We start from the raw sequence: 10,824 nt of genomic DNA on the forward strand, positions 1-10,824 counted from the left end.
CCTCACTGAGGCCCAGATTTTGAGTCCGCACTGAGGCTGGGAGTTTGAGTTCACACTGAGGCCTGGAGTTTGAGTTCACACTGAGGCCGTGAGTCTGCGTCCACACTGAGGCCGGGAGTCCGAGTCCACACTGAGGCCGGGAGACCAAGTCCACACTGAGGCCGGGAGTCCGAGTCCACACTGAGGCTGGGAGTTTGTGTCCACACTGAGGCTGGGAGTTTAAGCCCACACTGAGGCTGGGAGTTTGAGTCCACACTGAGGCCAGGAGTCCAAGTTTACACTGAGGGCGGGGGTTCGAGTCCACACTGAGGCCGGGAGTTTGAGTTCACACTGAGGCCGGGAGGCCGAGTCCACACTGAGGCCATGAGTCTGAGTCCACACTGAAGCCGGGAGTCCGAGTCCACACTGAGGCCTGGAGTTTGAGTCCACACTGAGGCCGGAAGTTTGAATCTACCCTGAGGCCCAGAGTTTAAGTCTGCACTGAGGCCGGGAGTCCGAGTCCACACTGAGGCCGGGAGTTCGAGTCCACACTGAGGCCAGGGGTTTGAGTCCATGCTGAGTCTGGGGGTTTCAGTCCACTCTGAAGCCGGGGGCTGGAGTCCACACTGAGGCCATGAGTCTGCGTCCACACTGAGGCCGGGAGTTTGAGTCCACACTGAGGCTGGGAGTTTAAGTCCACACTGAGGCCGGGAGTCCAAGTCCAAACTGCGGCTAAGAGTTTGAGTCCACACGGAGGCTGGGAGTTTGAGTCCACACTGAGGCTGGGAGTTTGAGTCCCCACTGAGGTTAGGAGTTCGAGTCCACACTGAGGCCGGGAGTCCGAGTCCACACTGAGGCCCAGGAGTTTGAGTTCACACTGAGGCCAGGAGTCTGCGTCCACACTGAGGCCGGGAGTCCGAGTCCTCACTGAGGCAGGGAGTTTGAGTCCGCACTGAGGCTGGGAGTTTGAGTCCACACTGAGGCCGTGAGTCTGCGTCCACACTGAGGCCGGGAGTCCGAGTCCACACTGAGGCCGGGAGGCTGAGTCCACACTGAGGCCATGAGTCTGCGTCCACACTGAAGCTGGGAGTCCGAGTCCACACTGAGGCCTGGAGTTTGAGTCCACACTGAGGCCGGAAGTTTGAATCTACCCTGAGGCCCAGAGTTTAAGTCTGCACTGAGCCTGGGAGTTTAAGTCCACACTGAGGCCGGGAGTCCGAGTCCACACTGAGGCCGGAGGTTTAAGTCCACACTGAGGCTGGAGGTTTAAGTCCACACTGAGGCCGGGAGATTAACTCCACACTGAGGCTGGGAGTCCTAGTCCATACTGAGGCTGGGAGTTTGAGTCCACACTGAGGCCCGGAGTTTGAGTCCGCACTGAGGCTGGGAGTTTAAGTCCACACTAAGGCTGGGAGTTTGAGTCCACACTGAGGCTGGGAGTTTAAGTCCACACTGAGGCTGGGGGGTTTGAGTCCACACTGAGGCCATGAGTCTGCGTCCACACTGAGGCTGGGAGTTTGAGTCCACACTGAGGCTGGGAGTTTGAGTCCACACTGAGGCCAGGGGTTTGAGTCCATGCTGAGTCTGGGGGTTTCAGTCCACTCTGAGGCCGGGGGCTGGAGTCCACACTGAGGACAGGAGTTTGAGTTCACACTGAGGCCATGAGTCTGCGTCCACACTGAGGCCGGGAGTTTGAGTCCACACTGAGGCTGGGAGTTTAAGTCCACACTGAGGCCGGGAGTCCAAGTCCAAACTGCGGCTAAGAGTTTGAGTCCACACGGAGGCTGGGAGTTTGAGTCCACACTGAGGCTGGGAGTTTGAGTCCCCACTGAGGTTAGGAGTTCGAGTCCACACTGAGGCCGGGAGTCCGAGTCCACACTGAGGCCGGGAGTCCGAGTCCACACTGAGGCCAGGAGTTTGAGTTCACACTGAGGCCAGGAGTCTGCGTCCACACTGAGGCCGGGAGTCCGAGTCCTCACTGAGGCAGGGAGTTTGAGTCCGCACTGAGGCTGGGAGTTTGAGTCCACACTGAGGCCGTGAGTCTGCGTCCACACTGAGGCCGGGAGTCCGAGTCCACACTGAGGCCGGGAGGCTGAGTCCACACTGAGGCCATGAGTCTGCGTCCACACTGAAGCTGGGAGTCCGAGTCCACACTGAGGCCTGGAGTTTGAGTCCACACTGAGGCCGGAAGTTTGAATCTACCCTGAGGCCCAGAGTTTAAGTCTGCACTGAGCCTGGGAGTTTAAGTCCACACTGAGGCCGGGAGTCCGAGTCCACACTGAGGCCGGAGGTTTAAGTCCACACTGAGGCTGGAGGTTTAAGTCCACACTGAGGCCGGGAGATTAACTCCACACTGAGGCTGGGAGTCCTAGTCCATACTGAGGCTGGGAGTTTGAGTCCACACTGAGGCCCGGAGTTTGAGTCCGCACTGAGGCTGGGAGTTTAAGTCCACACTAAGGCTGGGAGTTTGAGTCCACACTGAGGCTGGGGGGTTTGAGTCCACACTGAGGCCATGAGTCTGCGTCCACACTGAGGCTGGGAGTTTGAGTCCACACTGAGGCTGGGAGTTTGAGTCCACACTGAGGCTGGGAGTTTAAGCCCACACTGAGGCTGGGAGTTTGAGTCCACACTGAGGCCGGGAGTTTGAGTTCACACTGAGGCCTGGAGTTTGAGTTCACACTGAGGCCGGGAGTCCGAGTCCACACTGAGGCCGGGAGTTTGAGTCCACACTGAGGCTGGGAGTCCAAGTCCACACTGAGGCCGGGATTTTGAGTCGGCACTGAGGCTTGGAGTTTAAGTCCACACTGAGGCCGGGAGGCTGAGTCCACACTGAGGCCGTGAGTCTGAGTCCACACTGAAGCCGGGAGTCCGAGTCCACACTGAGGCCTGGAGTTTGAGTCCACACTGAGGCCGGAAGTTTGAATCTACCCTGAGGCCCAGAGTTTAAGTCTGCACTGAGGCCGGGAGTCCGAGTCCACACTGAGGCTGGGAGTTCGAGTCCACACTGAGGCCAGGGGTTTGAGTCCATGCTGAGTCCGAGGGTTTCAGTCCACTCTGAGGACGGGGGCTGGAGTCCACTCTGAGGCCAGGAGTTTGAGTCCACACCGAGGCCGGGAGTTTGAGTCCACACTGAGGCCGGGGGTCCGAGTCCACACTGAGGCCGGGAGTCCGAGTCCACACTGAGGCTGGGAGTTTGAGTCCACACTGAGGCTGGGAGTTTGAGTCCACACTGAGGACAGGAGTTTGAGTTCACACTGAGGCCAGGAGTTTGAGTTCACACTGAGGCCGTGAGTCTGAGTCCACACTGAGGCCATGAGTCTGCGTCCACACTGAGGCCGGTAGTTTGAGTCCACACTGCGGCCGGACATTTGAGTCCGCACTGAGGCCGGGAGTTTGAGCCCACACTGAGGCCGGGAGTTTGAGTTCACACTGAGGCTGGGAGTTTAAGTCCACACTAAGGCTGGGAGTTTGAGTCCACACTGAGGCTGGGAGTTTAAGTCCACACTGAGGCCGGGAGTCCGAGTCCACACTGAGGCCAGGAGTCCAAGTTTACACTGAGGCCGGGGGTTCGAGTCCACACTGAGGCCGGGAGTTTGAGTTCACACTGAGGCCGGGAGGCCGAGTCCACACTGAGGCCATGAGTCTGAGTCCATACTGAGGCCGGGGGTCCGAGTGCACACTGAGGCCAGGAGTTTGAGTTCACACTGAGGCCAGGAGTTTGAGTTCACACTGAGGCCGGGAGTCCGAGTGCACACTGAGGCTGGGAGTTTAAGCCCACACTGAGGCTGGGAGTTTGAGTTCACACTGAGGCCGGGAGTTTGAGTTCACACTGAGGCCTGGAGTTTGAGTCCACACTGAGGCCGGGAGTTTAAGTCCACACTGAGGCTGGGAGTTTAAGTCCACACTGAGGCCGGGAGTCCAAGTCCACACTGACGCCGGAAGTTTGAATCTACCCTGAGGCCCAGAGTTTAAGTCTGCACTGAGGCCGGGAGTCCGAGTCCACACTGAGGCTGGGAGTTCGAGTCCACACTGAGGCCAGGGTTTGAGTCCATGCTGAGTCTGGGGGTTTCAGTCCACTCTGAGGCCGGGGGCTGGAGTCCACACTGAGGACAGGAGTTTGAGTTCACACTGAGGCCAGGAGTTTGAGTTCACACTGAGGCCGTGAGTCTGAGTCCACACTGAGGCCATGAGTCTGCGTCTACACTGAGGCCGGGAGTTTGAGTCCACACTGAGGCTGGGAGTTTACGTCCACACTGAGGCCGGGAGTCCAAGTCCAAACTGCGGCTAAGAGTTTGAGTCCACACGGAGGCTGGGAGTTTGAGTCCACACTGAGGCTGGGAGTTTGAGTCCCCACTGAGGTTAGGAGTTCGAGTCCACACTGAGGCCGGGAGTCCGACTCCACACTGAGGCCAGGATTTTGAGTCCACACTGAGACCGGGAGTCCGAGTGCACACTGAGGCCATGAGTCTGCGTCCACACTGAGGCCGGGAGTTTGAGTTCACACTGAGGCCGGGAGGCCGAGTCCACACTGAGGCCATGAGTCTGAGTCCATACTGAGGCCGGGGGTCCGAGTGCACACTGAGGCCAGGAGTTTGAGTTCACACTGAGGCCAGGAGTTTGAGTTCACACTGAGGCCGGGAGTCCGAGTGCACACTGAGGCTGGGAGTTTAAGCCCACACTGAGGCTGGGAGTTTGAGTTCACACTGAGGCCGGGAGTTTGAGTTCACACTGAGGCCTGGAGTTTGAGTCCACACTGAGGCCGGGAGTTTAAGTCCACACTGAGGCTGGGAGTTTAAGTCCACACTGAGGCCGGGAGTCCAAGTCCACACTGACGCCGGAAGTTTGAATCTACCCTGAGGCCCAGAGTTTAAGTCTGCACTGAGGCCGGGAGTCCGAGTCCACACTGAGGCTGGGAGTTCGAGTCCACACTGAGGCCAGGGTTTGAGTCCATGCTGAGTCTGGGGGTTTCAGTCCACTCTGAGGCCGGGGGCTGGAGTCCACACTGAGGACAGGAGTTTGAGTTCACACTGAGGCCAGGAGTTTGAGTTCACACTGAGGCCGTGAGTCTGAGTCCACACTGAGGCCATGAGTCTGCGTCTACACTGAGGCCGGGAGTTTGAGTCCACACTGAGGCTGGGAGTTTACGTCCACACTGAGGCCGGGAGTCCAAGTCCAAACTGCGGCTAAGAGTTTGAGTCCACACGGAGGCTGGGAGTTTGAGTCCACACTGAGGCTGGGAGTTTGAGTCCCCACTGAGGTTAGGAGTTCGAGTCCACACTGAGGCCGGGAGTCCGACTCCACACTGAGGCCAGGAGTTTGAGTCCACACTGAGACCGGGAGTCCGAGTGCACACTGAGGCCATGAGTCTGCGTCCACACTGAGGCCGGGAGTCCGAGTCCTCACTGAGGCCCAGATTTTGAGTCCGCACTGAGGCTGGGAGTTTGAGTTCACACTGAGGCCTGGAGTTTGAGTTCACACTGAGGCCGTGAGTCTGCGTCCACACTGAGGCCGGGAGTCCGAGTCCACACTGAGGCCGGGAGACCAAGTCCACACTGAGGCCGGGAGTCCGAGTCCACACTGAGGCTGGGAGTTTGTGTCCACACTGAGGCTGGGAGTTTAAGCCCACACTGAGGCTGGGAGTTTGAGTTCACACTGAGGCCGAGAGTTTGAGTTCACACTGAGGCCTGGAGTTTGAGTCCACACTGAGGCCGGGAGTTTAAGTCCACACTGAGGCCTGGAGTTTGAGTCCGCACTGAGGCTTGGAGTTTAAGTCCACACTGAGGCCGTGAGTCTGAGTCCACACTGAAGCCGGGAGTCCGAGTCCACACTGAGGCCTGGAGTTTGAGTCCACACTGAGGCCGGAAGTTTGAATCTACCCTGAGGCCCAGAGTTTAAGTCTGCACTGAGGCCGGGAGTCCGAGTCCACACTGAGGCCGGGAGTTCGAGTCCACACTGAGGCCAGGGGTTTGAGTCCATGCTGAGTCTGGGGGTTTCAGTCCACTCTGAGGCCGGGGGCTGGAGTCCACTCTGAGGCCAGGAGTTTGAGTCCACTCCGATGCCGGGAGTTTGAGTTCACACTGAGGCCGGGGGTCCGGGTCCACACTGAGGCCGGGAGTACGAGTCCACACTGAGGCTGGGAGTTTGAGTCCACACTGAGGACAGGAGTTTGAGTTCACACTGAGGCCAGGAGTTTGAGTTCACACTGAGGCCGTGAGTCTGAGTCCACACTGAGGCCATGAGTCTGCGTCCACACTGAGGCCGGGAGTTTGAGTCCGCACTGAGGCTGGGAGTTCGAGTCCACACTGAGGCCAGGGTTTGAGTCCATGCTGAGTCTGGGGGTTTCAGTCCACTCTGAGGCCGGGGGCTGGAGTCCACACTGAGGACAGGAGTTTGAGTTCACACTGAGGCCAGGAGTTTGAGTTCACACTGAGGCCGTGAGTCTGAGTCCACACTGAGGCCATGAGTCTGCGTCTACACTGAGGCCGGGAGTTTGAGTCCACACTGAGGCTGGGAGTTTACGTCCACACTGAGGCTGGGAGTCCAAGTCCAAACTGCGGCTAAGAGTTTGAGTCCACACGGAGGCTGGGAGTTTGAGTCCACACTGAGGCTGGGAGTTTGAGTCCCCACTGAGGTTAGGAGTTCGAGTCCTCACTGAGGCCCAGATTTTGAGTCCGCACTGAGGCTGGGAGTTTGAGTTCACACTGAGGCCTGGAGTTTGAGTTCACACTGAGGCCGTGAGTCTGCGTCCACACTGAGGCCGGGAGTCCGAGTCCACACTGAGGCCGGGAGACCAAGTCCACACTGAGGCCGGGAGTCCGAGTCCACACTGAGGCTGGGAGTTTGTGTCCACACTGAGGCTGGGAGTTTAAGCCCACACTGAGGCTGGGAGTTTGAGTCCACACTGAGGCCAGGAGTCCAAGTTTACACTGAGGGCGGGGGTTCGAGTCCACACTGAGGCCGGGAGTTTGAGTTCACACTGAGGCCGGGAGGCCGAGTCCACACTGAGGCCATGAGTCTGAGTCCACACTGAAGCCGGGAGTCCGAGTCCACACTGAGGCCTGGAGTTTGAGTCCACACTGAGGCCGGAAGTTTGAATCTACCCTGAGGCCCAGAGTTTAAGTCTGCACTGAGGCCGGGAGTCCGAGTCCACACTGAGGCCGGGAGTTCGAGTCCACACTGAGGCCAGGGGTTTGAGTCCATGCTGAGTCTGGGGGTTTCAGTCCACTCTGAAGCCGGGGGCTGGAGTCCACACTGAGGCCATGAGTCTGCGTCCACACTGAGGCCGGGAGTTTGAGTCCACACTGAGGCTGGGAGTTTAAGTCCACACTGAGGCCGGGAGTCCAAGTCCAAACTGCGGCTAAGAGTTTGAGTCCACACGGAGGCTGGGAGTTTGAGTCCACACTGAGGCTGGGAGTTTGAGTCCCCACTGAGGTTAGGAGTTCGAGTCCACACTGAGGCCGGGAGTCCGAGTCCACACTGAGGCCCAGGAGTTTGAGTTCACACTGAGGCCAGGAGTCTGCGTCCACACTGAGGCCGGGAGTCCGAGTCCTCACTGAGGCAGGGAGTTTGAGTCCGCACTGAGGCTGGGAGTTTGAGTCCACACTGAGGCCGTGAGTCTGCGTCCACACTGAGGCCGGGAGTCCGAGTCCACACTGAGGCCGGGAGGCTGAGTCCACACTGAGGCCATGAGTCTGCGTCCACACTGAAGCTGGGAGTCCGAGTCCACACTGAGGCCTGGAGTTTGAGTCCACACTGAGGCCGGAAGTTTGAATCTACCCTGAGGCCCAGAGTTTAAGTCTGCACTGAGCCTGGGAGTTTAAGTCCACACTGAGGCCGGGAGTCCGAGTCCACACTGAGGCCGGAGGTTTAAGTCCACACTGAGGCTGGAGGTTTAAGTCCACACTGAGGCCGGGAGATTAACTCCACACTGAGGCTGGGAGTCCTAGTCCATACTGAGGCTGGGAGTTTGAGTCCACACTGAGGCCCGGAGTTTGAGTCCGCACTGAGGCTGGGAGTTTAAGTCCACACTAAGGCTGGGAGTTTGAGTCCACACTGAGGCTGGGAGTTTAAGTCCACACTGAGGCTGGGGGGTTTGAGTCCACACTGAGGCCATGAGTCTGCGTCCACACTGAGGCTGGGAGTTTGAGTCCACACTGAGGCTGGGAGTTTGAGTCCACACTGAGGCTGGGAGTTTAAGCCCACACTGAGGCTGGGAGTTTGAGTCCACACTGAGGCCGGGAGTTTGAGTTCACACTGAGGCCTGGAGTTTGAGTTCACACTGAGGCCGGGAGTCCGAGTCCACACTGAGGCCGGGAGTCTGAGTCCACACTGAGGCCGGGATTTTGAGTCGGCACTGAGGCTTGGAGTTTAAGTCCACACTGAGGCCGGGAGGCTGAGTCCACACTGAGGCCGTGAGTCTGAGTCCACACTGAAGCCGGGAGTCCGAGTCCACACTGAGGCCTGGAGTTTGAGTCCACACTGAGGCCGGAAGTTTGAATCTACCCTGAGGCCCAGAGTTTAAGTCTGCACTGAGGCCGGGAGTCCGAGTCCACACTGAGGCTGGGAGTTCGAGTCCACACTGAGGCCAGGGGTTTGAGTCCATGCTGAGTCCAAGGGTTTCAGTCCACTCTGAGGCCGGGGGCTGGAGTCCACTCTGAGGCCAGGAGTTTGAGTCCACACCGAGGCCGGGAGTTTGAGTCCACACTGAGGCCGGGGGTCCGAGTCCACACTGAGGCCGGGAGTCCGAGTCCACACTGAGGCTGGGAGTTTGAGTCCACACTGAGGACAGGAGTTTGAGTTCACACTGAGGCCAGGAGTTTGAGTTCACACTGAGGCCGTGAGTCTGAGTCCACACTGAGGCAATGAGTCTGCGTCCACACTGAGGCCGGTAGTTTGAGTCCACACTGCGGCCGGACATTTGAGTCTGCACTGAGGCCGGGAGTTTGAGCCCACACTGAGGCCGGGAGTTTGAGTTCACACTGAGGCCATGAGTCTGCGTCCACACTGAGGCCGTGAGTCTGAGTCCACACTGAGGCCGTTAGTCTGCGTCCACACTGAGGCCGGGAGTCCGAGTCCACACTGAGGCCGGAGGTTTAAGTCCACACTGAGGCCGGGAGATTAAGTCCACACTGAGGCTGGGAGTCAAAGTCTACACTGAGGCCGGGAGTCCGAGTCCACACTGAGGCTGGGAGTTTGAGTCCACACTGAGGCTAGGTGTCCGAGTCCATACTGCGGCCGGGATCCGAGTCCACACTGAGGCCGGGAGTCCAAGTTCACACTGAGGCCCGGAGTTTGAGTCCACACTGAGGCTGGGAGTTTAAGTCCACACTGAGGCTGGGAGTTTGAGTCTACACTGAGGTTGGGAGTTTGAGTCCACACTGAGGCTGGAAATTTGAGTCCACACTGAGGCTGGGAGTTTGAGTCCACACTGAGGCCCGGAGTTTGAGTCCACACTGAGGCTGGGAGTTTGAGTCCACACTGAGGCTGGGAGTTTGAGCCCACACTGAGATTGGGAGTTTGAGTCCACACTGAGGCCGTGAGTTCGCGTCCACCCTGAGGCCTGGAGTTTGAATCCACTCTGAGGCCGAGAGTTAACGTCCACCCTGAGATCAGGAGTTTGCGTTCACACTGAGGCCGGGAGTCCGATTCCATACTGAGGTCGGGAGTCCGAGTCCACACTGAGGCCAGGAGTTCGTGTCCACACTGAGGCCTGGAGTTTGAGCCCACCCTGAGGCCGGGAGTTTGAGTCTATCCAGATGCCAGGAGTTTGAGTCCACTCTGAGGCCGGGAGTTTGAGTCCATGCTGAGTCTGGGGGTTTCAGTCCACTCTGAGGCCGGGGGCTGGAGTCCACTCTGAGGCCAGGAGTCCGAGTCCACACTGAGGCCGGGAGTCCGAGTCCACACTGAGGCCGGGAGTTTGAGTCCACACTGAGGCCTGGAGTTTGAGTCCACACTGAGGCCGGAAGTTTGAATCTACCCTGAGGCCCAGAGTTTGAGTCCACACTGAGGCTGGGAGTTTGAGTCCACACTGAGGCTGGTAGTCCGAGTGCACACTGAGGACAGGAGTTTGAGTCCCACACTGAGGCCGGGAGTTTGAGTCCACACTGAGGCCAGGAGTTTGAGTGCACCCTGAGGCCGGGAGTTCGAGTCCACACTGAGGCAAGAAGTTTGAGTAACCCTGTGGCCCGGAGTTTGAGTCCACACTGAGGCTGGGAGTTTGAGTCCACACTGAGGCCGTGAGTCTGAGTCCACACTGAGGCCATGAGTCTGCGTCCACACTGAGGCCGGGAGTTTGAGTCCACACTGAGACTGGGAGTTTGAGTCCACACTGAGGCTGGGAGTTTGAGTCCACACTGAGGCTGGGAGTTTAAGCCCATACTGAGGCTGGGAGTTTAAGCCCACACTGAGGCTGGGAGTTTAAGCCCACACTGAGGCTGGGAGTTTGAGTTCACACTGAGGCCGGGAGTTTGAGCCCACACTGAGGCTGGGAGTTTAAGTCCACACTGAGGCCGGGAGTCCAAGTCCACACTGAGGCCGGGAGTCCAAGTCCACACTGAGGCTAAGAGTTTGAGTCCACATGGAGGCTGGGAGTTTGAGTCCACACTGAGGCTGGGAGTTTGAGTCCCCACTGAGGTTAGGAGTTCGAGTCCACACTGAGGCCGGGTGTCCGAGTCCACACTGAGGCTAAGAGTTTGAGTCCACATGGAGGCTGGGAGTTTGAGTCCACACTGAGGCCAGGAGTTTAAGTCCACACTGAGGCTGGGGGTTTGAGTCCACACTGAGGCTGGAAGTTTGAATCCACACTGAGACAGGGAGTTTAAGCCCACACTGAGGCTGGGAGTTTGA

Source organism: Chiloscyllium punctatum, chromosome 33 (assembly GCF_047496795.1).
Source record: "Chiloscyllium punctatum isolate Juve2018m chromosome 33, sChiPun1.3, whole genome shotgun sequence".
Lineage (NCBI taxonomy): Eukaryota > Metazoa > Chordata > Chondrichthyes > Orectolobiformes > Hemiscylliidae > Chiloscyllium > Chiloscyllium punctatum.